Genomic DNA, 27,287 nt, shown 5'->3' with positions numbered 1-27,287 from the left:
GTATCAAGAAGTTCACAGGCTGCGAGAAAAAAAATAATTAAATCCAAATTCCAGACGTGACTAGCCTTGTTCATCGGCTGTGTCCTTACACAATGTGACAGTTCCCCAACAACGCACAGTCGGGCTTGCCGCATTGTCGGATAATTGATTTATTTCACACACTTTTTTTTTACGGGCAATTAAAATACTTTTGCACCGTTCTTTTATTGTCAATATTAATGGCCCAAAAATAAAATTGATATTTCACATCATGCAACGTGTCTTCGGAAGAAATAGAGGAAGCTTTCAACCGACAAGTTGACTGACCCTTCAAGGGTGGCTAGCTGTCGCGGAGAGCAGTCAGTGAGGGACAACTTATTATATTGGGCCAGTAATTCTGGGCCCAACACGTGAGTACGGACGGGGTACTCACGCGTGGGTCCGATGGAAGTGCCGGTTTTCAGCATGCACAGCGCATGCGCGGGAAACTGGCATTTAACGCGTGCGCGCTGAAATTCCTTTTTTTCCACAGGTTTGCGCGTGTGTAACGGCCTCTCCTGTTTACGAATGTAAAAAGGAGACGTAAGGACTTCATTCTTTAAGGTAAGTGGTCTATTACTTAAAATTATAACATTTTTTCCACAGCTTTATTGTTTTTAAGGACTTTACAGTAAGGTAAGTGTAGTTTTAGACCCGATTTAAAAAAAAATTATTTTTTTCAAAAATTTGATTAATTGTTTAAAATAGTTTTTTAAAGTTATTTATAGTTTATTTAATTATTGGGATGTTTTAAAAATTTTATTTAAAGTTAAACTAGTCTTTTGGGCGCCCGTACTTTTCATGAGTTTGACAGTTCTTACTATCAAACTCATGAATGAGTTTCCCCTCCCCTGATTGGCTGCACAGTGCTCACCTGATCCCAGCCGGCACATCGCACTAACTACGCCGCTGGATCAGGTAAGCACATCGCGCCGACATCTGAACTGGGCCAGTGACAGGAAATCCAAGCAGGCCCAGGCTTCAGATGTCGGCGCGCCGGGTGAGTGCACATCGGGGGCTTGCACGCGCGGCAAGCCCCCGAACCTAATTTCTGGGCCATTATGACACAACTGGTGGAATGGCCACTGAAACTGTTCCTGTCACTAGACCATGTCGAGTTGGCCACCTCCTGGACACTCCTCAACTCACTCTCCTGAGGAGGGGAGATAAAAACACTGGGAAATCTTCTGAGGCAAGACTGGAAAATTTCTTCCCTAACCTGAGCCTGCACTCCTGGATTGTGGCTCGGAGAATCAGGGCTATGATGTTCTCACCCTGGCCTGGAATTCCCCCACCTATTTGCGCCCAGGGTTACGGGCAATCAGGGCGCAAATCAAACAGGCGGCTTAAAAGGTGGCGGAGGTTTGGACGTAAGTGAGTTACGCGCGCAGGTACAGTGCGCCCAAACCTCCTCGATTATTTGCAACCGTCATTCGCTCCCTCCGCCCGAACACATCGCCGCCCGTAATACTGGCCCCGCCCCCAAGTTACAGAGCCTCATACATGATTTTCCTCCAGTTGGGTTTGCTCGGGGGCGCTCTGCAAATTACCACCAGATTTTCAGGCACAACAGAACATTTTTCAGGTCTTTAATTGCAATTCTTTAAGCATTTTTGTTTTGAAGTTATCCTCACTGAGACCTGCTCTGTATTTCCTGTTTCTTTGAATGGATTTTTATGGCATCAGTACAAGTCACATTAAAAGTTGAAAAGCTTTACCGATTGCAGGTTCTTAAACAATGCCTGATGTTGATGAATGATGGTGAAATGAGTTGAAACTTTAATTTTCATGCTTAAATCAGGAATATATGGTGAGAGTTCGGAACTTTCCTTGTGCTCCAATTGTTTCTGCTGATTTACACTCATTTCACTCCAGGCATATTCTAATGAGATTCACAAGAAATTTGACAGCGGCAGAGCGAGATTGGGCATGTTTTAGTGTCCGCTGTGGCTCAGTGGGTAGCACACTCGCCTCGGAGTCAGGAGGTTTGTGGGTTCAAATCCCACTCCAAGGGACTTGAGCACATAAATCCAGGCTGACACTCCAGTGCAGTACTGAGGGAGTGCTACACTGTCGGAGGTGCCGTCTTTCGGATGAGATGTTAAACCGAGGTCCCGTCTGCTCTCTCAAGTGGACGCTAAAGATCCCATGGCACTATTTCGAAGAAGAGCAGGGGAGTTATCCCCGGTGTCCTGGGGCCAATATTTATCTCTCAACCAACATAACAAAAGCAGATTATCTGGTCATTATCACATTGCTGTTTGTGGGAGCTTGCTGTGCACAAATTGGCTGTCACATTTCCCACATTACAACAGTGACTCCACTTCAAAAAAGTGCTTCATTGGCTGTAAAGCGCTTTGAGTCGTGAAAGACGCTATATAAATGCAAGTCTTTCTTAACTTTTGGGCTACACCCACGGAGGTAACTCTAGGCCAATAATCGAAAATTTCTGCCTAATTCCCAAGTTAATTGAGTGGAAGTTCCTGGTAATTGGGAAGAATTCATTGAGCCCGCACTCCTGGACTAGAGCCTCATTAGACGGGAGCGTGGGTCGGAGAATCGGGACCGCGGGTCAGAGAATCAGGACCGCGTGTTTTAACTCTACCTTTGACTGGTGCTCGCATCGACTCAGACTCTACCCCACAGGCCAGCCTCACTGAAATTGCTTCACTCACCCTACACTGCAAGGATATTATTCAGTGCTGACCAGTTGCATGCTACATACTGGCGGATGTGTGGAACAGGCTCCCATATGGATTCCAAAGGGTTGGGATCACTTTAAAGTACATCACATTTCAACATAGGACCACTGGTGAAAGAATGCCTCTGGTTGTCTCTGCACTCTGCCAATTCTGGCCTCTTGCACCACTAATGGCTGCCTAGGCTCTAAGCTCTGGAATTCCCTCCCTAAACCTCTCCGCCTCGCTACCTCTCTCTCCTCCTTTAAGACGCTCCTTAAAACCTACCTCTTTGACCAAGCTTTTGGTTGCCTGTCCTGATATCTCCTTATGTGGCTTGGTGTCAAATTCTGTTTAATAATCGCTCCTGTGAACCGCTTTAGGATGTCTTTACTATGTTAAAGGTGCTATATAAATGCAAGTTGTTGATTCTGTTTTTGTTGTTATGGTGCATACCGACATGGCAATTGCATTCAAAAGAAAAGTGTTTACAATTTCACTGAGATTCCAGTCTTACCGCGCTGTGGGTTTTCAAACCTGGTTGAACTATGGCACAGGATGTGGAGGTGCCTTGGATCACGGAACTCAGTGTCACAGTCCACTGGTTTCATAGACCCAGTCAATTGTAACAGTGCATTGAACTGTATGAGATCCAATATAAATCTGGGTGCCTGTTCCACATATTCACCAATATGGGGGGGAACTTCCAATCATAGATCCATTCCAGCGTCTCCAGTCTCCTCCCTCTCACAACACCCCAAACCTGTGGAATTTCCCACTTCCCCAATCGTCACTGAGTGGCCTTTGCTCACCTTTCACTTTCATTGTTATGGTTTTACCTTAAAAAGGGTGAGAGGTCATTGGTTAAAGATACTTCCTCATTGAATAAGTGTTTGCTTTGTGATTCTTTCCCTTTTCTGTTTATTCACTCTCTCCCACTCCCTTCCCTTTCTCTCCTTTTTTCACTCTCTCTCCTTCTTGCTTCCTTCAAAGCTTCTATTCCCCAGAGGTACACCCCTCAGTAGGTTAACTGCGGGGCATTGGCATTTGAAATAAATAGCCGGAAGTATCAAGCCAGCCACTAACCCGGCTCACAGCAAAACCCGTGCGAGCGGCTAATGTGGGAAGTTCCTGGAGGAGATCTGAGCACAAGCCTGGTCTGGACAGAGTCCTTCCCAGTCCTCCCAGAGCCGGTGTGACAGGCAGCACCGTGCTTTCGGAGCAAGCCAATGTCCCGTCTCCTGTTGCAATTAAGGCTAATTTTGGGACGCAGGCTGTTTGCTTAAACTTTCTTCAGAACCACTTAACAAACAAATATTCTGACCTAGGCAGGAAGTGAGGGTGATCTACATTAATACCAAACCATTCTTATGAGTGAGTTACGAGGCAGCTGTGGTTTCAGTGCTGCAGTGACCCCCCCCCCCTCCCAGGACCGGGTCAGTCCTCTTTCCCCATTGGGAACATTTGCGATGCGCATTTCTCAGCCCCCTCCCCTCCTCGCCCGAGGGCAGTGTCTGCGCTGGGGGTGGGGTACGGTGTCACCAATGCCAGAAGCCGGCTTCAACCTCCTTCACGTTGGGAAATCAAATGGGAACCTCAACAGACAGCGCCGACTTCAGTCAAAGATTATATTTGCCAAACGTGGAGGTGGGGAAGGAGTGCGGGCAACACAGCCGAGCCACAGCTGAGCACGTGTTGCCCTTCCAGCAGGCATCACTGGATCACAGGAGCATGGCTTACTCCCTCCCTACCTACCCCAATGCCTCATATAATCCTGGCTTAGATTAGCACAAAATCAGTCCTGGGATCTTTACTGTGTGGCTGTAGGCAGTGCATTTACCCATTGAGCCCATCGGGGAGAACCTGTTGTTTGTTACTTTCATTAAACTTCTTGCTTTTCTTTTAGAAATCTTTTATGTTTTTTGTTTATCCTCAACATCAGTGCTTCACAGGGCGTTGGTGAGACCACACCTGGAGTACTGCGTACAATTTTGGTCTCCTTATTTAAGGAGGGATATATTTACATTGGAAGCAGTTCAGAGAAGGTTCACTAGGTTAATTCCTGAGATGAAGGGGTTGTCTTATGACGAAAGGTTGAGCAGGTTGGGCCTATACTCACTGGAGTTTAGAAGAATGAGAGGTGATCTTATTGAAACATATAAGATTCTGAGGGGGTTGGACAGGGTAGATGCAGAGAGGATGTTTCCCCTCGTGGGGGAATCTAGAACTAGGGGGCACAGTTTCAGAATAAGGGGTCGCCCATTTAAGACGGAGATGAGGAGGAATTTCTTCTCGGAGGGTGGTGAATCTTTGGAATTCTCTGCCCCAGAGAGCTGTGGAGGCGGAGTCATTGAATATATTCAAGGCGGAGATAAACAGATTTTTGAAAAACAGGGGAGTCAAGGGTTATGGGGAACGGGCAGAAAAGTGGAGTTGAGGCCATGACCAGATCAGCCATGATCTTATTGAATGGCGGAGCAGGCTCGAGGGGCCAAATGGCCGGCTCCTGCTCCTATTTCTTATGTTCTTATGTTCTCAAAGCCATTATTGCGCTGTCAAAAAAAAAATCAGGGCCAGATGGGTGTCAAAAGGGGAAAATGTTCTATTCACCCGAAAAACCAACAAAATACAGAACATCCCCCCCCTTCCCCCTCCCCCCCCACAGAAACAGTTGGGGTCCTGCTCCCAATGGGTCAAGACCCACCCCTCCCCCCTCCTCACCGCCAAAGAAGGAAATGGGACGAGGCTGTTTGCGGGATTCTGCTGCACACAAAATGGCCGCCACATTTCTCTCAATCACCATGGTCACCGCACTATGAAAAGTAATTCATCGTGTGTGAAACAATCTCCAATGTAATTGGACAGATAACAAGATGCTGCATGAAGACAAGCGAGGAGAATGGGAGGGGAGAGATTGAATTGCAGGCCAGAGCGAGAAAAAGAAATGGGCCGAGAGAGAGAGAGAGAAAAGGCCGAGAGAAAGCAAGAAGGCTACAGAACGGTGCAAATGAAAAGCAGAGACCAAGAAGCAGGCTGTGAGAGATGGTAAATTCTAAATATTATGGTATACGCTTAGACTCTGAGCGCTAACATGCCAGGAGAGTGTGGAAATGTTTTACTTGTTTTGAAAACAATTAAACTGTTTCCACATTTCTCTTTCCCATTTGCAGTTCTAGTGCTGTTGAAATGTGATGTCTGCCATTCGCTCAGCCTTTTAAGAGCCTTGCACAGTTTTCCACTGAAGGAATGACAGAGGCACTTAACTATTTATGAGGCCTTGCCGGGCGTCGATGGGTATATGCGGATTGGTTTCGATTGATGAATATTTCAGTTGCCTTCTCCTTCCGTCAATCAGTGTCTTTTGCACCAACAACTTTTGTTTTATTGGTTTATCACTTAATTCTCGTAAATCAAGTATTCGGGTATAGTTGGTGATTAAGATATATAAAGAAAGAACTTGCATTTATATAGCACCTTACACATCCTCAAACCACTTCCCAAAGCGCTTTACAGCCAGTGACGCACCTTTTGAAGTGTAGTCACTGTTGTAATGTGGGAAACGCGGCAGCCAATTTGCGCACAGCAAGCTCCCACAAACAACAATGTGATAATGACCAGTTTATCTGTTTTAGTGATGTTGGTTCAGGGATCAATATTGGCCAGAACACCGGGGAGAACTCCCCTGCTCTTCTTCGAAATAGTGTCATGGGATCTTTTACGTCCACCTGAGAGAGCAGATGGGACCTCGGGTTTAACGTCTCATCTGAAAGACGGCACCTCCGACAGTGCAGCACTCCCTCACTGGGAGTCACTGCAGTCAGGGAGTAGTGGAGACAGAGATGCACTTCCTCACAGCCTGTGGAAAATATCAGGGCATCAGGGAGAATTTCTACCAAAAATTCTCACAAATATGCCCTGAATTCAGAAATCTGAATGACGACCAAAAACTCCCATACCTACTGGGGGAGGAGAGAAGCTGTGTAGCACTGGCGACACACTATGTTACAGCTTGCCATGAACAGAGGGACAACCAGTAAACCTAAGAAAAGAGTATATATAAATAATGCGAATGTATATTTATACACTCAGGGATATACCTGTTTATACACTATGAATAGAACTGCATTTATGTGTTCAACCATAAATGTATTTTGATGCTTTGGCAACATAAGATGTACCTTATCATGCCAATAAAGCGAATTGAATTGAATTGAATTGAGTGTCAACCTGGATTTTGTGTCTCTGCAGTGGGACCTGAATCTAGAAGCTTCTGACTCAGAGGTGAGAGTGCTACCCACTGAGCCACGGTTGACACCAGCTGACCACAGCTGGGGCAGCGATGAGGAGGGACGTGCCACAGAGGTGGGGGGGGGGGGGCAGGGCGAATCTGCCAGGCTTCCCACTCGATTGTTATTTGGCCACCTCCTTCCTCTAACATGCATTTCTGTGGAGAATGGATGATGAAAGGATCAGGCTCAGCTGTGATGCTCCCCACAGTTGAATAATCTGGTGAAACTCACTGCATGGACTCCAGAATTGTAAAAAGGGCCAATTAGGTGAGGTGGTGTACGGCAGCCGGCATGGGTGAAACCACAATCCGGGAGGGGGTGGATGGTTGATGAAAAAAAGATGGTGAATATAGTGAAAGAGATACACTGAAGTATGGACAGAGATCTCGGCCTAAAATATGTCTTCCATTCCCCTCGCTTCTTTCAAATTGCAGCTATTTTAGATAACGTCATGCTGTCTCCATCTGTACCACTGCAGTGGATCAAACCCTGTCCTCTGCACTCCCAATGCATGGGATCCCAATGGAATAAGCAGCTTCCCATTCATTGCCACTCTATAGAATCCCAATAAAATAGCCCTCTTCCCATTCATTCCCATTGTGTAGAATCCCAATGAACCAAACCCCTTCCGATACACTCCTATTGTATAAGAACATAAGAAATAGGAGCGGGAGTCCGCCATACAGCCCCTCGAGTTTGTTCCACCATTCAATAAGATCGTGGTTGACCTTCGACCTCAACTCTACTTCCCCGCCCGATACCCATGATCCCTTAGTGTCCAAAAACCTTTCAGTTTCAGTCTTGAATATACTCACCGACTGAGCATCCACAGCTCTCTGAATATCCCTGAATATACTCACCGACTGAGCATCCACAGCTCTCTGAATATCCCTGAATATACTCACTGACTGAGCATCCACAGCTCTCTGAATATCCCTGAATATACTCACTGACTGAGCATCCACAGCTCTCTGAATATCCCTGAATATACTCACTGACTGAGCATCCACAGCTCTCTGAATATCCCTGAATATACTCACCGACTGAGCATCCACAACTCTCTGAATATCCCTGAATATACTCACCGACTTAGCATCCACAGCTCTCTGAATATCCCTGAATATACTCACCGACTGAGCATCCACAGCTCTCTGAATATCCCTGAATATACTCACCGACTGAGCATCCACAGCTCTCTGAATATCCCTGAATACACTCACCGACTGAGCATCCACAGCTCTCTGAATATCCCTGAATATACTCACCGACTGAGCATCCACAGCTCTCTGAATATCCCTGAATATACTCACCGACTGAGCATCCACAGCTCTCTGAATATCCCTGAATATACTCACCGACTGAGCATCCACAACTATCTGAATATCCCTGAATATACTCACCGACTGAGCATCCACAGCTCTCTGAATATCCCTGAATATACTCACCGACTGAGCATCCACAACTCTCTGAATATCCCTGAATATACTCACCGACTGAGCATCCACAGCTCTCTGAGGTAGAGAATTCCAAAAATTCACAACCCTCTGAATGAAGAAATTCCTCCTCATCTCGGTCCTAAATGGCCGACCCCTTATCCTGAGACTGTGACCCCTAGTTCTAGACTCTCCAGCCGGGGGAAACAGCTTCTTCGCATCTACCCCGTCAAGCCCTCTAAAAATGTTATATGTTTCAATGAGATCGCCTCTCATTCTTCTAAACTCCAGAGAGTATCGGCCCATTCTACACAGTCTCTCAGAGAGAATCCCAATGGGCCAAACCCTTTCCCATTCACTGTCATTGTATAAACATCCAAAGGACTAAACTCCTTCCCATTCACTCCTATTACATGGGATTCCAGTAGAACAAAATTGTTCCCCTTTGTGCCCACTAAGTAAACCGAATTCCCAGATGTCCAGTGTTTAATGCTCTGCCTGAAAGCCATCGCTGGGAACTGGCCATACAGCCCAGTACTCAAGCCCCTGTCGAATGATGCCTATTGTGTTTTGTACAGAGTGAGTGACTGAATAAAAGAGCAAAGGGTCTGGGTGCAACGATTTGGAAATGAGGTGATTTTTATCTGCAGTTTGTGGAAACCTTGATCAAAGCAGAACAGTTCTTGGCAAACCTGCAGGCTCTGTATTTGTTGGGGACTTTCCTGTGTGTATTAAAGCCTTCACAGAGTACACCAAAAGGACTGGGATGTGCCAATGAATCATCCGCCCTCTGCCTCAGGATGATTAGACTTCAATTGCTTTGTGACTATATTGTGAGCAGAGGAGAAACCAATGGATAACTAAATCATCTAACCCGTCTGAGTGACGGGCTCCTGGGGGGGAGCAAATACTGCCTATGGTTAGCTTTGACCTGCTTATATTCTGCTATGGATAGACCACCTTTTTTTTTATACATACATGGGATGCGGGCTTCGCTGGCAAGGCCAGCATTTATTGCCCATCCCTAGTTGCCCTTGAGAAGGTGGTGGTGAGCCGCCTTCTTGAACCACTGCAGTCCGTGTGGTGAAGGTGCTCCCTGTTAGGGAGGGAGTTCCAGGATTTGGACCCAGCAATCCCAGACCCTATTACTGTGACATTGGAGGTGATCTACCACCCCAGCTGAAAAGGAACAAAAATCTGGTGAGAATCAGTTTTGATCCCTGTCTACATTCAAGTTGGGCTTGGGACGGGGGTCAGAAGCTTCCACCAGAAGCATGTGGTGGCTGTATTACCATATAAAGAAGGTGGGGAGGGGGGAGTGAAAGGGCTCCACCCCATTTTCGGCCCAGGGGCATGCTAGGCACTGATCCTCCAGCATGCCAATGAAGCCTCAGGTGCACCTGAGGACAGGAGGGTATTTCAAAATGCCCTCAAACTCGCTCAGTGCATTAGCCCTTTTAAAGGACCTCTTTGTACCCCTTGGCTTTTCCTCATTCCTACTTTCCTTAACCTATTAATTTGCATATATTTGGTGCATTTCTCAGCTCATCAAGTTGAGGGCCGGTGATCTGGGGAATGGGTTATTTTACCCACGTTTGTGACCCAAGCTCATCACCATGCCCTCCTTGTTCAGGTATTTCCTTGGTCAGATGCAGAGTAAAGTCGCTTCTACTTTTCAATTGGGGCCATCTATTGGAGATTTGCATTTCCCACAGCAGTTTAAGACCTGTCCAAGATCGTTCATTTACAGCCAATTTGTGCTCAATTGTGGGCCCTTTTGTGCAGTGGGTGGCACTCACTAAAGCCTGAGCTGAGTCCTCCTCACGCTCATTCCACGAAGGAGCTTCACAGCCATCAGAGAGGAAACTTTCAACCCATCAATCTGTGCTGTTTCTGAACTCATACCGCAGGTGCGAAAGGACCTTATCCTAACCCACTGAACCAGACAGTCCTTCTTCGACCCTCCAATAGGATTATTGAGGAGATTAACCAATCTCGATCATTTCCCCATCCTTGATCATTTCATGGTAATATCACAAGGTCTCCACATACAACAACAACTTGAATTTGTATAGCGCTTTTAACGTCGTAAAACGTCCCAGGGCGCTTCACAGGAGCGATTATCAGACAAAATCTGACACCGAGCCACATAAGGAGATATCAGGATAGGTGACCAAATGCGTGGTCACAGAGGTAGGTTTTAAGGAGCGTCTTAAAGAAGAAGAGAGGAAGAGGGCGAGCTTTAGGGAGGGAATTCCAGAGCTTAAGGCCTAGGCAGCTGAAGGCATGGGGAATGGTGGAGCGATGAACAAGAGGCCAGAATTGGAGGAGCGCAGAGATCTCGGAGGGTGGTAGGGCTGGAGGAGGTACAGAGATAGGGAGAGGGAATTGAACTTCTTCTTGCTTGAATTCCTCCCACACTTTGAAATACAAACAATTCCTAGTTCTCTTATAAAGGCAAATCAAACATGTAGCACAGCAAGTAACTTCCAACAGCTTTTTAATAAAGCCCAGCACTTCCTGGTAAATCGTGCACTGATCTTGGGAGTGTGTGCCCACTCCAGGAGCAGCAGCGAGAGACCAGAAAGATCCTGTGCAGATCTCCGCGTAAACAAACACACAGGGATTGGACTGCAGGGACCAGGAAACCACAGTTTACAAATGGAATATAAATCTCGTTCCAGAGAGGAGAGGAAACCTTAACACTTCTGTATACTGCAGCCGAGGGCTTGTGTCATTTTTGCTGCTGTTTGTTTTGTTTACAGCTACCAAAGAAATCACTGCCGTGCATGTCTTGTAAAGACAAATAAATAATCGACTGCCTGGTGAAGGAAGTGGTTGAGCATTTGACCCCCAGCCTCACCATCGTGACTTCGAGTCTCAGGGCCCCCATCGGCCGCACTGGGAGTAGTTCTGATCAGCAAAATGTTGTGGGCTCAAGCCCCACTCCAGAGACTTGAGCACATAATCTCGGCTGACACTCCAGTGCAGTACTGAGGGAGTGCTGCACTGTCGGAGGTGCCGTCTTTCGGATGAGATGATAATCTGCTCGTTCGGATCAATGTAAAAGATCCAATGGCACTATTTGAAGGAAGAGCAGGGGAGTTCTTTCTGGTGTCCTGGCCAATATTTATCCTTCAACCAATGTCTAAAACAGATTGTCTGGCTGTTTGTGGGATCTTGCTGAGCGCAAATAGGCTGCCATGCTTCTTACATTGCAACAGTGACAACTTTATTGGCTGCAAATTTTTCCTTTTCAAGTATATATCCAATTCCCTTTTGAATTTACTATTGAATCTGCTTCCACCGCCCTTTCAGGCAGCGCATTCCAGATCACAACAACTCGCTGCGTAAAAAAAATTCTCCTCATCTCCCCCCTGGTTTTTTGTCAATTACCTTAAATCTGTGTCCTCTGGTTACCGACCCTCCTGCCAGTGGAAACAGTTTCTCCCTGTCTACTCTATCACTTTGAGGTGGTCCAGTCAAAGTTTTCAAGATTATAAAAGAGATTGACAAAACTGATCCAGGCAAAATGTTCAATATGGTGAAGGAATCAAAAACCAGGATACAAGTTAGAAATTCGGGGATTGGCAGTGAGATGGGAAGTCAGTGGACAGTTTTGCACCCAGAAGGGTAATTGAAATGTGCGCTAAGTTACCGGAAAATGCTGTTGAATGGGCAGTCTCAACAACATCTTGCACTTCTATGGCACTGAGTATAACAAAACTTCCCAGAATATTTACAGGGTGGAGAGGGATAGACCTAAATCTCGCCGCCTCGCTACCCCTCTCTCCTCCTTTAAGACACTCCTTAAAACCTACCTCTTCCATAGAATCATAGAAAGTTACAACACGGAAGGAGGCCATTTCGGCCCATCGTGTCCGCGCCGGCCAACAAAGAGCTATCCAGCCTAATCCCACTTCCCAGTTCTTGGTCCGTAGCCCTGCAGGTTACAGCATCCCAAGTCAACATCCAAGTACTTTTTAAATGTGGCTAGGGTTTCTGCTTCTACCACCCTTTCAGGCTGTGAGTTCCAGTAGTTCTCCGAAAAAATGTTACCCGCGCCCGAACCTGAGAGCGCCATGTTGGGAAGGCGCCGCGGGCAGTGTTGCATCCCACCTGAAGGTCTCCCCCATGCTGTTCAGCTCCTGCCAAAACCCTGCACATTCATTCCAAGTCCTCCCCGCCTGCTCTCCCTGTACTCGCTAGTGCCCAACCTGTTTCTCCTATTTCTCCCTGAGCTAAGCTTCAAACCTCAGATAGTCTATCCAGCTCCAAGACTACCTATTTCTGCCTCTCTGCAACATCTGCCTCCACCCTTACCCCACCCCAAGGAATTGGATAAACACTTGAAGGAGAAAAAATTGCCGGGATGTGGGGAAAGAGCAGGGGAGTGGGACTGACTGGATTGCTCTTCGAAAGAGCTGGTGCAGACTCGATGGGCTGAATGGCCTCCTTCTATGATTCAATTCCCCAGCTGAAACCCTCATCCATGCTTTTGTCACCTCCAGGGTCGTGTGCTCCACTGCCCTTCTCCACCCTGCACAACCTCCAACTCACCCAGAGCTCTAGCATAGCCTTCATAAACCCCTGATCACCCTTGTCTTAGATGACCTCTTTAGGCTACATAATCCCCCGTTTATGAATCCATCCACTAGTTCTCCATCCCCTACCTCTCCCATTTCCTCCAGTCCTGTGTGATAGCAAGCATCCTCTCATCTTTAAACCCTGGTCTCCTGTGCCCCATTCTCCCACCACTTCTGCACAACATACTATAGAAATTAAACTACCTGCTGTGCAGGATATCTATCCCGAGAGGTGCCGGGGGAAGGCCCTGAGAATCGTTAAAGACGCAAGCCACCCCAGCCACAACCTCTTCGCCCTGCTCCCATCCGGTAAGAGATACCGAAGCATACAGTCTCGTACCAGCAGGTTTCGAAACAGCTTCTACCCCCAGGCCATAAGACACTTGAACGAATAATTTATTATTATTTATTACTGTTGTTTTATTTATTATTACTGTATTTCTATTAGTATTTTTATCATTGCTATGCCATATTTATTCCAATGTTGGGAGGACTCGTAAAAATCAACATTTCATTGTGCAGTACACACGTCTGCTGCATATATGACAAATAAAATTGAATTGAATTGAATTGACTTCATCTTTGGTGGCAAGGTCCGTAGATTGGCCCTAAACTCTCGAACTCTCTCCCTAAAAACCTCCACTTACTTCTTCTCTCCTTACTTTCAACCTATCTCTTTGACCATGGCTTCCGTCACCTCACCTAACTCTCCTGCACTACTGTTCAGTGTGTTTGTGGAATGACCTTGGGATGTTTACTGCATTAAAGGCTCTATATAAACACCAGCTGTTGCCCTTTCAAATTGTATCACACAACACAGGAGAGGGAGCAGAGGGTACTAGTGGAAACAGTGCAGCGTGTAGCATCAGTAAGGAACGTTAACCGGATCGTGGGAAGAGCACAAACCTCCAGGGTGATAATCAGTCTGAACAAAACACTGCTGTGGCCACAGCTGGAGCACTGGTCACTGTACCACAGCAAGGATATCTCGGCACTGGCGGCGGTGCAGGGAAGGACAACCAAACTGATCGTGAGCTTAGGCCATCTGAGCTCTGAGGAGAGGCTGAAGAGCCTGGGATTGGTTACTCTGATGAGGAGGTTCTGGGGCAGAGATGATTCTTAAGAGAATAGATATGTTGAACCCCGATAATATGCGCGAGATTGAAACAATCGCTAGACACAGGGTACACAGGCTCCAGCATAAACGAGGCTTCTGCTGAAGCCAAGGTGGGTGATCAGGAGAATCCTGAGGAGACTCCTGACCAACTACTTTATAGAGAGGGGGGTGAAAGTGTGGAACAGACGTACAAGGGAGGGAGAAGCTGTGGAGAAATGTAAGATAGTTGAGTGAGTTGATGTTAAGCCGCTGCCCACTAATAACGCCAATAGTAATTTCTCCAATTATTTTACAAAAACCCTTTGCTGTTTGTAAATTATACAAAGTAATGTTGTAAAAATGATAAAAATAATTGGAGTGGGAAGATGAATGTTTAGATCTCAAGCGCCGTTGAACTGGGTGTAAACAGCCCACAGGAACCTTTGAAATACATGAAGGAACGTCCCATACACAAAGCCGCACTGCCAAGAAATGTTCTGCCTGGATCGAGGTTCATATAAACTGAGAATTAAAATAAGCGATTTTGTGCCGCACTCGCTCAGCCAGGGATTCATTCTACACAACAGTAAGCGCTCGGCCTGAAGACTCCAGCTAAGCATGTTTCCAGTTGATTTCACTGAGAGGCGGAGGTGAGGCCCCAGTGTCTATAGTGCAGGACATCTCCAAACCGCAGCAAGAGTAGAAAGGTTACAACAGACAGCGATGGATGGCTGGTGCCACGTGTTTGGCTGTAGAATGTCAGCAACTAGTGTCCTGAATATTAAAAATCCAATAATTAGACAAGATTGTATACTTAGATCAAGAATGTTATTGAATGGGAGTTATTAGGGAAGGGTTTGGTCCATTGGGATGCTATATAACAGGAGTGAATGGGAGGAGTTTGGTCCATTGGGAGAATGGATGGGAAGGAGTTTGGTTCATTTGGAATTAATACAATGGGAACGAATGGGAAGGTGTTTGGTTGATTAATTTTCTGGTGAAGGTTAACCGGGGGGGTGGTTAGTGGAACCCATCAGTTTTTTGTATTTGTGCCTGTGAGCCTCGCCACCCCTGGCCCCGAGCTCCCCTCGCCACCCCTGGCCCCGAGCTCCCCTCGCCGCCCCGCGCTCCCCTCGCCACCCCTGGCCCCGAGCTCCCCTCGCCGCCCCGCGCTCCCCTCGCCACCCCTGGCCCCGAGCTCCCCTCGCCGCCCCGCGCTCCCCTCGCCACCCCTGGCCCCGAGCTCCCCTCGCCACCCCTGGCCCCGAGCTCCCCTCGCCGCCCCTGGCCCCGAGCTCCCCTCGCCGCCCCTGGCCCCGAGCTCCCCTCGCCGCCCCTGGCCCCGAGCTCCCCTCGCCGCCCCTGGCCCCGAGCTCCCCTCGCCGCCCCTGGCCCCGAGCTCCCCTCGCCGCCCCTGGCCCCGAGCTCCCCTCGCCGCCCCTGGCCCCGAGCTCCCCTCGCCGCCCCTGGCCCCGAGCTCCCCTCGCCGCCCCTGGCCCCGAGCTCCCCTCGCCGCCCCTGGCCCCGAGCTCCCCTCGCCGCCCCTGGCCCCGAGCTCCCCTCGCCGCCCCTGGCCCCGAGCTCCCCTCGCCGCCCCTGGCCCCGAGCTCCCCTCGCCGCCCCTGGCCCCGAGCTCCCCTCGCCGCCCCTGGCCCCGAGCTCCCCTCGCCGCCCCTGGCCCCGAGCTCCCCTCGCCGCCCCTGGCCCCGAGCTCCCCTCGCCGCCCCTGGCCCCGAGCTCCCCTCGCCGCCCCTGGCCCCGAGCTCCCCTCGCCGCCCCTGGCCCCGAGCTCCCCTCGCCGCCCCTGGCCCCGAGCTCCCCTCGCCGCCCCTGGCCCCGAGCTCCCCTCGCCGCCCCTGGCCCCGAGCTCCCCTCGCCGCCCCTGGCCCCGAGCTCCCCTCGCCGCCCCTGGCCCCGAGCTCCCCTCGCCGCCCCTGGCCCCGAGCTCCCCTCGCCGCCCCTGGCCCCGAGCTCCCCTCGCCGCCCCTGGCCCCGAGCTCCCCTCGCCGCCCCTGGCCCCGAGCTCCCCTCGCCGCCCCTGGCCCCGAGCTCCCCTCGCCGCCCCTGGCCCCGAGCTCCCCTCGCCATCTCTGTAGAGTTAAAACTTAAACCTTAAGCAACTGAATAGAAGATCAGAGACATGCAAGCCGTGATCCTGACCAACGGATCCACCACAGACCCAATTCACGTATGGATTGGGGTCAAGCAAGGCTGTGTTATCGCACCAACGCTCTTCTCGATCTTCCTTGCTGCAATGCTCCATCTCACCCTCAGTAAGCTCCCCGCTGGAGTGGAGCTAATCTACAGAACAAACGGGAAACTGTTCAACCTCCGTCACCTCCAGTCCAGCTCCAAGGTCGTCCCATCCTCTGTCATCGAATTACAGTATGCAGATGACGCTTGCGTCTGCGCTCACTCGGAGGTCGAACTCCAAATCATCGTCAACACCTTCGCCGAAGCGTATGAGAGCATGGGCCTTACACTAAACACCCGTAAGACAAAGGTCCTCTACCAACCTGCCCTCGCCACACAGTACTACCCCCCGATTATCAAAATCCACGACGAGGCCTTGGACAACGTGGACCACTTTCCATACCTTGGGAGCCTACTGTCAACAAGGGCAGACATTGATGACGAAGTCCAACACCGCCTTCAGTGTGCTAGTGCAGCCTTTGGTCACCTGAGGAAGAGAATGTTTGAAGACCAGGACCTCAAACCCAGCACCAAGCTCATGGTCTACAGAGCAGTAGTGATACCCACCCTCCTGTATGCCTCAGAGACATGGACCATGTACAGCAGGCACCTCAGAGCACTGGAGAGGTACCACCAATGCTGCCTCCGCAAGATCCTGCAAATCCATTGGCAGGATAGGCGCACCAACATCAGTGTTCTCGCTCAGGCCAGCATCGAAGCTATGACCACGCTCGATCAGCTCCGATGGACAGGCCACATCGTCCACATGCCCGATACGAAACTCCCAAAACAAGCACTCTACTCGGAGCTCCAACATGGCAAGAGAGCCCCAGGTGGGCAGAGGAAACACTTCAAGGACACCCTCAAAGCCTCCTTGAAAAAGTGCAACATCCCCACCGACACCTGGAAATCCCTGGCCCAAGACCGCACAAAGCGGAGGAGAAGCATCTGGGAAGGCGCCGAACACCTCGAGTCTCTTCGCTGGGAGCAAGCGGAAGCCAAGCGCAGGCAGCGCAAGGAGCGCACTGTTACGTCCGTGTAATAATAAGAAAAGGACTGCAGAGAACAGTACAACAGGTGTTTACTCAACTTGGTTCAAACTGCAACTGAAACAACAGATTACTACTCAGCGTTATATACAGGTGTGGTCACTGCCGGTACTACAGTATACATGAGCTGTAGAAAGTAGTTCCCCCCTTAAAGGTACATACATTACAATTCCTCCCCTTTTAGATTAACAGTACCATAACACTCATTTAACAATTAAATATCAAACTAATTACAATTAACACTTTTAACATGCAACATTAGCTGAAAATAGTCTATTTATAAATTCAGTCTTTGGGGAGGCTTCCTGATCCTTTCTGGATAGCGCCTTTCCCGAGTGTCTTGCTCTTGGTGCGGAGGCGATTCTGGGCCCCTGTCGTCGGTTGGTTCATCAGCTTCCGATGCTACTGTTTCTGGGGTAGATGCTACCTGTACGTTGGGTTCATCACCAGGTACGTATGGGCGAGGCATGGGGTTGACTTGTTCCTGTGACACTAGGATCTGGTCAGCATGGCGTCTCACGATGCTCTCCCCAATGTCCACTGTGTACATTAGTGGGCCCTGCCGTGTGCATATCGTTCCTGGCTGCCATTTTTCTGTTCGGTAGTCGCGGGCCAAGACTGGTTGCCCTATATTGAAGCTCCCTGTTGGCTTCTCATGGATGTGCTGGAATTGCTTACTCTCAACATCTCTTCGTACGTTTGGTCTGAGCAAATCCAGGCGAGATCTTAACCTTCAGTTAAAGAACATCATGGCTGGGGCCTGGTTGGTGACTGCATGTGTCACATTCCGGTAGGCGAACAGGAAATTGTCCACCTTGTGCTGCAGCGGAATGTTGTCATTGTACATAGCCTTTATTGCCTTCTTAAAGGTTTGTACGAACCTCTCAGCCAATCCATTTGTGGCTGGATGATACGGGGCGGATGTGTAATGCCTTACCCCATTCTTTTTCAAGAACCTCCGGAACTCTTCGGACACAAACTGTGGTCCGTTGTCGGAGCAAATCTGTTCTGGCAAGCCACTCCTGGCAAAAATGGTCCGTAGGACTGCAATAGTTTTCTCCGTGGTGGTGGAGGACATTTTGATGACCTCAGGCCATTTCGAGTGCGCATCCATGGCTATTAAAACCATTGACTCCATGAATGGACCAGCAAAATCAATATGCACCCGTTGCCATGGAGATGAGGGCCACTCCCATGGGTGTAGAGGGGCCTGTGGTGGTGCATTTTGGACTTTCTGGCATCCTGAGCAGCTCTTGGTCAGGTCCTCGATTTGTTTATCGATTCCCGGCCACCACACATAAGCCCTGGCTAGGCTTTTCATTTGTACCCCTCCCAGATGACCCTCATGAAGCTCATTGAGCACTCTCTCCCTTAACTTGGGTGGAATTACCACTCGGGATTCACACATCAAGGTCCCCCGGCACACTGACAGCTGTTCTCCTTGTCGAGAATGCTGGCAACAGTGAGTCACCATATGCTGGCCATCCCTTCACCGTCAAATCATATACCCGAGACAGTGTCGGGTCATTTCGGGTTTCCTTTTCGATACAAGCGTTAGTTACCGGTAGGTATTCAACTATAGCCGAATGGAATATTTCGACAGGATCCACTGCTGGTGCTTCCTCTGCAGTAGGCAGTGGCAGGCGTGATAGCCCATCAGCATTTCCATGCTGTTTCGTGCCCTTATATTCAATCTCATAGTGCTGCGCCCCTAGAAAAAGTGACCATCTTTGTAGTCGTTGCGCAGTCATCACCGGAACGCCCTTCTTCGGATTAAAAATGGAGACAAGAGGCTGGTGATCAGTCAGCAAGGTGAATTTCTGCCCGTGCAGATAGTGATTGAACTTTTTCACTCCCCACACTAGGCTGAGTGCCTCCCTGTCAATCTTGGCGTAGTTACGCTCGGCTGAGGTTAGGGATCGTGACGCAAAGGCTATTGGCCTCTCTGAGCCGTCCGAGAATTTGTGCGACAGCACCGCTCCAATGCCGTAGTGTGACGCATCACAAGCCAACCGAATTGGTAACGCTGGGTTGTAATGGGCCAATACCTCTTTCGATGTGATTAGTGTTTTGCTCTTCTGGAAAGCTCGTCTACATTCGTCATTCCACTTCCATGGCACCCCAGTTTGCAGTAGGGTGTTCAGTGGGTGTAGTATTGTAGACAAATTTGGCAAGAACTTATGGTAGTAGTTTACCAGCCCGAGGAACGACCTCAGTTGTGACACATTTTCCGGTGCTGGAGCCTTGACTACTGCCTCAATCTTCTCTGGGGACTTATGTAACCCCTCTTTATCGATAACGTGGCCACAATACGAGATCTGTTTTCTAAAAAACTCGCATTTGGGGCGGTTAGCTCGGAGCCCATATTCCTGCAATCTAGTGAGCACCTGCTCCAGGTTGGCAAGGTGATCACTGTCATTTTCGCCCATGACCAGGATGTCGTCCAAATAACACTGGGTCCCTGGGATCCCTTGCAGGACTTGTTCCATTGCCCTCTGCCAAATAGCCAGAACTGATGCTACCCCGAATACCAGCCGGTTGTATTGGTAGAGACCTTTATGGGTGTTGATTGTGAGGTATTATTTTGATGCTTCTTCTACCTCCATTTGCAGATACGCCTGGGCCAGATCAATCTTAGTGAAGTGTTTCCCTCCAGATAGCGAGGCGAAAATATATTCAATCCGCGGAAGTGGATATTGTACGGTGTGAAGGACCGGGTTCACTGTTACCTTAAAGTCCCCACAGATGCGAACCTTCCTTGGTTCCCCAGGCGTGCTGCTCAACGACTTTTTCATCACAGGGACGATGGGTGTAGCCCACTCGCTCCAGTCTACCTTGGACAGTACACCTGAACGTTCCAGACTCTCCAGCTCTGCTTCGATGGCTGGGCGGATCGCATAAGGTACATAAGGTCTGGCCTTAAAAAATTTTGGGCTTGCGTTTTCTTCAATTTTAATTGTTGCTGTCATGCCTTTTAGTGTTCCGAGTCCTTGCTGGAACACTTCTTTCGCGTCAGGATCTTTGACAGTCGCCCAGGTGTGACGTCGTCATCCTTTTTGTCAGCCACAGTCAGTGCCTGTATGGAATGCCAATCTAGTTGTATTTTCCGGATCCATTCACGTCCCAGTAATGGTGGTCCTCCATCTTGCAATACATACAGGTCTAGTTTTGGTGTTTCCTTACCATTATATATAACGGTCACCCTTATTTTTCCTTTGGGGTAGACTTTTTGCCCCGTGTACGTCTTCAAAATAATTTTTGTGTCTCTCAAGGGTATGTGTGAGAATAGCCGCTCGTAGTCTCGTCGGTTTATGACTGTTAGAGCTGATCCTGTGTCCAATTCCATCTTTACCTGGACTCCTGCTATCTTGAGAGTGACCCAAATGGTTCGGTGATCCTCCGTTGTGATCACATTATGTAGTTTCAGACAACTCAGTTCCCTGCTTTCGGAGTCATTATCACTCTTTTGTTCATCTGAACTATTCTCCGTTATCTTATGTACCTTCTTGTACTTCCCTTTGGTCGGTTTCTTATTGCTGGTTTTCTTTCCTGACCTGCAGACTCGTGCTATGTGTCCTACTTTTCCACACTGTCTGCACACTTTGTCCTTGAACCAGCAATCATTCTGGTCGTGTGTTGTTCTGCCACAGCAATAGCACTTCACTGTTCCGTATGACATTTCATTTGTGCCATATTCTTGCGGTCTCCGTTGTATCTCTGCAGCGCCCCGTGCTGCTGCTTCGTGTGATACTGCAATGCTGAAAGCCTTGCCCAGCGTAAGATCCTTTTCTGATAGAAGCCATTTCTGGGTTCCTTCACTTTGAGGCCCACACACAAACTTGTCCCTTAAAGTATCTGCTAGTCCCGTTCCAAACTGGCAGTGTTTCGATAGCTTGCGCAGTTCCGTTAAATACTCAGCATTACTTTCATCTTTATGCTGGTTCCTTTTGTGAAACTTAAATCTTTCTGCTATCAGCAGCGATGTGGGGTTTAAGTGGTCCTGTAGAATAAGGGGCTGCTCTTTCAAAACTGAGATGAGGAGGAACTACTTCACTCAGAGGGTGGTAGGTCCATGGAATATGCTGCCCCAAAAAGCTGTCGAAGCTACATCATTACATAAATTTAAAACAGAAATAGACAGTTTCCTAGAAGTAAAGGGAATTAAGGGTTACGGGGAGCGGGCAGGAATTTGGACATGAGTCTAGGTTCGGATCGGTCATGGCCCTGGGGTAGCGGAGCGGGCCCAGGGGCCATGTAGCCTGATCCTGCTCCTGTTTTGTGTGTCTAATTCTGTTAGATTCAGGAGATAGTCCTGTGATAGTGGATTGGCGGTTAGGATCAGATCAGCCATGATCTTATTGAATGGCGGAGCAGGCTCGAGGGGCCGATTGGCCTACTCCTGCTCCTATTTCTTATGTTCTTATGATTGACACTATGTTTTCAAAATCCTTTTCTACTGGCTTCTCTGGGGTTACGAGGTTTCGTAGTAAGCCATACGTTTTTGCATCCATTGAATTCAACAATACCAGCGCTTTCTTGTCATCTGGCACTTCATTCGCCTTGCAGTATTCTTCTATGCGTTCGACATATGTCGTCCAATCTTCGACTTCATTGTCAAACGCTGTGATACTGCCACTCTTTGGCATTTTTGGGTGTGGTTAGACTGGCTTAAAATGGCGTCTCCCGCGCTTTCCTTTCTTGCCCGCTGCAGCTTAAAATGACGTCTCCCGCGCTGCTGCCAACGCCGCTCTCGGCGGTCCTCGTGGCAAATGGCGACGCCCTGTGGGTTTCGTGCGCTGCTCCTGCGCTGCTGCCAACGCCGCTCTCTGCAGTCCTCGTGGCAATGGCAGCACCTCGCGCTTTCCTGCGCGCCTCTCTCCCCCGTTGACGCTGCTCGGCCCTTGAACACCGGCTGCGCTCTGCTCTCTCTCGCCTCTCTCCCCCGTTGACACCGCTCGGTCCTGAACACCGGCTGCGCCCTGTGCGCTCTGCCCTCTCTCTCTCCCCCGTCGACGCTGCTCGGCCTTTTTCTGTGCCGCTCGGTCGGGCTCTAGCCCGTCGCTGTCCGGGAAGGGTCTGCGCAGTACCTGTTGCCAGCCCGTTTCGCTGGACCACCGTGACTGGAAAGCCAAGCCTGGCTCTCGACAGCCTCCCCTGCGATGCTCAAATCTCCGCTGGATGACTGGGCGGTTGCCCGTGGTCGACGCCCGTGCTTCTGGACTCGACCTTCTTCCACTGTTCTCCAGGAGCGAATCCCTGGGAGGTGATGCAGAGTTGCAGGTAGGTTCGAACTTGCTCGTCGCCACTGTTACGTCCGTGTAATAATAAGAAAAGGACTGCAGAGAACGGTACAACAGGTGTTTACTCAACGTGGTTCAAACTGCAACTGAAACAACAGATTACTACTCAGCATTATATACAGGTGTGGTCATTGCCGGTACTACAGTATACATGAGCTGTAGAAAGTAGTTCCCCCCCTTAAAGGTACATACATTACACGCACGTCAACCCAAGCACCCCACTCACCCGCCCCTTCAACCACCGTCTGCCCCACCTGTGACAGAGACTGTAGGTCCCGCATTGGACTCATCAGTCACCTGAGAACTCATTTTAATGTGGAAGCAAGTCATCCTCGGTTCCGAGGGACTGCCTAAGAAGAAGAAGAGAAGTTGTTTGGTTGATTGGCTGCCGTGGCTCATTGGGTAGCACTCTGAGTCAGAAGATAGTGGATTCCAGTCCCCCTCCAGAAACATGAGCACAAAAATCCAGGCTGGCACTCTAGTGCAGTACTGAGGGAGTGCTGCACTGTCGGAGGTGCCGTCTTTCAGATGAGACGTTAAACTGAAGCCCCGTCTGCCCTCTCAGGTGGATGTAAAAGATCCCAGGGCACTATTTCGAAAAAGAGCAGGGGAGTTATCCTTGCTGTCCTGACCAATATTTGTCACTCAATCACCATCACTAAAACAGATTATTTGATCATTCTCACATTGCTTATGTGGGAGTTTGCTGTGTGCAAAATGTCTGCTACGTTTCCTACATTACAACAGTGACTACACTTCAAAAATTGGCTGTAAAGCGCTTTGGGACGTCCTGAGGTTGTGAAAGGTGCCAGAGAATTGCGAGTCTTCCTTTGGTTTTTTCATTGAGCAAATGGATTGGAAGGAATTTGGTCCATTGGCTGAATGGATGGGAAGAAAATTGGTTCAGCTGAATGTTTGCGGAACTGAACTAATAGGTTTTAGATCCAGAAATATCACTGATGTGAGATTGAATCTAGCAGGGAACCTTTACCTCCCAACACAAGGTTGCAGTGCCAAGTCCCAGCTCTACCTGTCGCTCTCTAACTCAGTGGTCCTGGTTGGATTGATTTCATCAGCACTGATCCAGGACACCGTGTGAAGTACTCTACACTGTGGGGGTTAGGGGCACAGAAGGCAGTCCACACAGTTTGACAGGGTAATTAAAACTTCATGAAGTGTAGGAAGTGCGGAAACATATAAGAGTGAAGCAAATAAATTAAAGAGGAGGGAGGCAGCTTATTGAAAACATGGCCCACGTATTAAAGGTCTGGGTTGATCAGTAGAACCTCAAAGATTGGATGAGAGGTTACACTTATATCGAACTGGAATGAGCACCATACTATCTGAGACTGGGCAATATATAAACGGTGCTGCAGGTGGCTGATTTAGAGGGCCTGGCTGGAATCACATTCTCAGGGTCAGGGGGGAACACGACTCCTGCAAGTGCAGAACTCCACTCCTCACACACTGAATGTGGATAGGCTCGGAAAGCTCGGCCAGGAATGTCCATTATCTCATAACGTTAAAAAAAATTGCTTCTGTTTATAACGTAATGTACACAGTATCATAGTCCCCTAACGGGTATAACGGGCGTGTGTATAACGAGCGGGTGTGTAACGGGCGGGGTGTATAACGGGCGGGTGTGTAACGGGCGGGTGTACAACTCAATACATGACCGTCACAATCAGAACTATATATTTTACCAGTCCATCTTCTGATGGACAAATTGACTGCTTCTGATTTGCTGGGAGCACCATGTCAAATTATAGGATTTTTCAACAGGAGATTTTTTTTATTCATTGATGGGATGTGGGCATCGCTGGCTAGGCCTGCATTTAGTGCCCATCCCTAATTGCCCTTGAGAAGATGGTGGTGAGCCGCCTTCCTGAACCGCTGCAGTCCATATGGTGTAGGTACACCCACAATGCTGCAGGTACACCCACAATGCTGTTAGGAAGGGAGTTCCAGGATTTTGGCCCAGCGGCAGTGAAGGAACGGCAATACAGGTCCAAGTCAGGATGGTGTGTGGCTTGGAGGGGAACTTGTAGGTGGTGATGTTCCCATGCGTCTGTTGCCCTTGTCCTTCTAAGTGGTAGAGGTCACGGGTTTGGAAGGTGCTGTTGAAGGAGCTTTGGCGAGTTGCTGCAGTGCATCTTGTAGATGGTACACACTGCAGCCACAGTGCGCCGGTGGTGGAGGGAGTGAATGTTGAAGGTGGTGGATGGAGTGCCAATCAAGCGGGCTGCTTTATCCTGAATGGTGTCAAGCTTCTTGAGTGTTGTTGGAGCTGCACTCATCCAGGCAAGTGGAGAGTATTCCATCACACTCCTGACTTGTGCCTTGTAGATGGTGGAAAGGCTTTGGGGAGTCAGGAGGTGAGACACTCGCTGCAGAATTCCCAGCCTCTGGCCTGCTCTTGTAGCCACAGTATTTATATGGCTGGTCCAGTTCAGTTTCTGGTCAATGGTAACCCCCAGGATGTTGATAGTGGGGGATTCAGCGATGGTAATGCCATTGAATGTCAAGGGGAGATGGTTAGAGTCTCGCTTGTTGGAGATGGTCATTGCCTGGCACTTGTGTGGTGCGAATGTTACTTGCCACTTGTCAGCCCAAGTCTGAATGTTGTAAGATGTTAATACTTTCAGCGTATAGCAATGATTTGCACGTGTCAGCCATGGTTCAGTAGGCAGCACCCTCACCTCTGAGTCATAAGGTTGTGGCTTCAAGTCCCACTCCAGGGACTTGAGCACAAACATCTAGGCTGACACCTCAGTGCATTACTGAGGGAGTGCTGCACTGTTGGAGGTGCTGGCCTAGAAATTCACTTTGGGGCGGCCAGCTCGCTCGCGCCCAAAAGTTAGCGTTGGGCGGGGAGCCATTAGCGATCGTCAGATATTCAGTGTTTGCGCCCCAATTCGGAACCGGGCGCGATACCAGGGTGTGCCCGCCTCCGCTTGGGGCGCTGACACTGAATTTCAGCGCTCTTGGCGCCGCTGCGGAGCGGCAGGCTGCGGTACTGCAGGCCTCCTCCTTCTCTTAAGAGGGAGCTGCCTGCAACGGGGAGATCGCCGCTGGAGAGTGCCGGCAAATGAGCCCGGCACCACGGAGAAGTGCCGGGTTCGCGGAAAGCAGCCGGCAATGCCGCGGGGGGGGGGGGGCCGTGGAGGAGGCCGGGGAAGGAGGTGCGGGCAGGCGGCCGCCGAAAAAGCGGCAGGCCGCACCTTCCCCTTTAAAGCGCCCCACTAAGGCTACAGCACGGCCCCGTTTTCTGGTCGCTGTTTGCGGCCGCTTCGGAGGAGGCGGCCGCTACTAAATATGGGGATCGGGCTGGTTTCGGGGCGGAACCGGGGCACTGCGCACACCGACGATGTCATCGGTGCCGGCGCAGCGCTAACGGCTACCGCCGCCAATACCGCTGTGCTGAATATCAGCGCAAACTCATTTTTGGTGCAGAAGCCCTCTTTAGGCAGTAACTGGCCGCAAAGCTGGCAGCGCCTTAATGAATTTCTAGGCCGCTGTCTTTCGGATGAGGTGTTAAATTGAGGCCCCGTCCGCTCTATGGTGGATGTAAAAGATCCCAAAAGATTACTTGAAGAAGAGCAGGGGAGTTAGCCCCGGTGCCCTGGCCAATATTTATCCCTCAACCAACATCACACAAACAGATTATCTGATCATTTATCTCATTGTTTGTTGGACCGTGTTTTCTACATGACAACATTGACTACACTTCAAAAGTACTTGATTAGCTGTAATGTCGTGAAGTTATGAAAGGTTTGATCTAAATACAAGTTCTTTCCTTTATGCCAGGCAACAGTCTGATGAAAGTTCACTGTCGGAGTAGAAGGCAACAAGGGGCTATAGGCTTAAAATACATTGTTGTTAAAAGTGAAATCTAGCTGAGCTGTCTCCCCGTGAAGGGCCGCCTCACCCCACGCTTTGGGTAAGGGTGGCGCCCTGTCAATCGGCCCCTTCCGTGGCCTTCATTTTGGTTGAAGAGAAGAAACAGAAAATGTGGTCTTTGAATGAACTTGGCCTCTTGCTGGTTGGAAAGCTGCACTTTGTTAAGAGCACAGACTTTTTCTATATTCTGCATCCTGTCCTCAGGACGAGAGAAGGAAAGTTCCACTCACCTCACGGTGAGCGCTGAAAGACCCTTTACCCATTACTGCAATCACCTCAAAGCTTGGCAGCTGCCTAATTGAAGCCAAACTTTTCTTTCTCCTGTGAACAAACATGGAAGAGAGAGAGAGAGAAAAAAATACCCAAAGGTTTTCCGCTCCTTCGAGAGTCTAACTGTCCACAGGTGTCTGAAGAATGTTAATGGCTCAAGGCTGTTCTCTCTGCATTTGGTAAAAATTAAAAGCACCCCTGAAACAAGGAGCCAACTGCCATAAAGTGCCTTCAGGAGGCAATTATTAGCCACTGTTAGGGAAATGTAGAAAGCTCTCGAGCAGATGTTCGGAACAGATTGGGAATACATAATTGAATAATGTTCCCAGAGCTAATGAAGTTTTTTTTGGGATGGCGAGAATGATGGGAAGACGATTTGGCTGCTGAACCGGAGACGGAGTTGGATTTTGGCTTAGTGCTGGAATAAATCTCTCTCAAGCTCCGCTGGTTTCCTCTAGCTGGTCCCAAATGAATC

At 49.3% G+C, this 27,287-nt stretch overlaps 1 long non-coding RNA gene across 1 annotated transcript in view; it reads left to right on the top strand.

Moving 5' to 3' along the window:
• Window positions 1–334: 334 nt before the first annotated feature.
• LOC147100430 (uncharacterized) overlaps window positions 335–27,287 on the top strand; it is a 196,545-nt gene continuing 169,592 nt past the window's right edge. The window contains exon 1 of the long non-coding RNA XR_015073734.1: window positions 335–582. This is a non-coding gene — a long non-coding RNA (uncharacterized LOC147100430). The remainder of the gene's footprint in view (window positions 583–27,287) is intronic.

This window comes from Somniosus microcephalus, chromosome 26, assembly GCF_052327205.1.
Source record: "Somniosus microcephalus isolate GS21.2 chromosome 26, FLI_Smic_1.0, whole genome shotgun sequence".
NCBI classification, from domain to species: Eukaryota; Metazoa; Chordata; class Chondrichthyes; order Squaliformes; family Somniosidae; genus Somniosus; species Somniosus microcephalus.
This window is presented reverse-complemented; position numbering and strand designations above follow the sequence as displayed.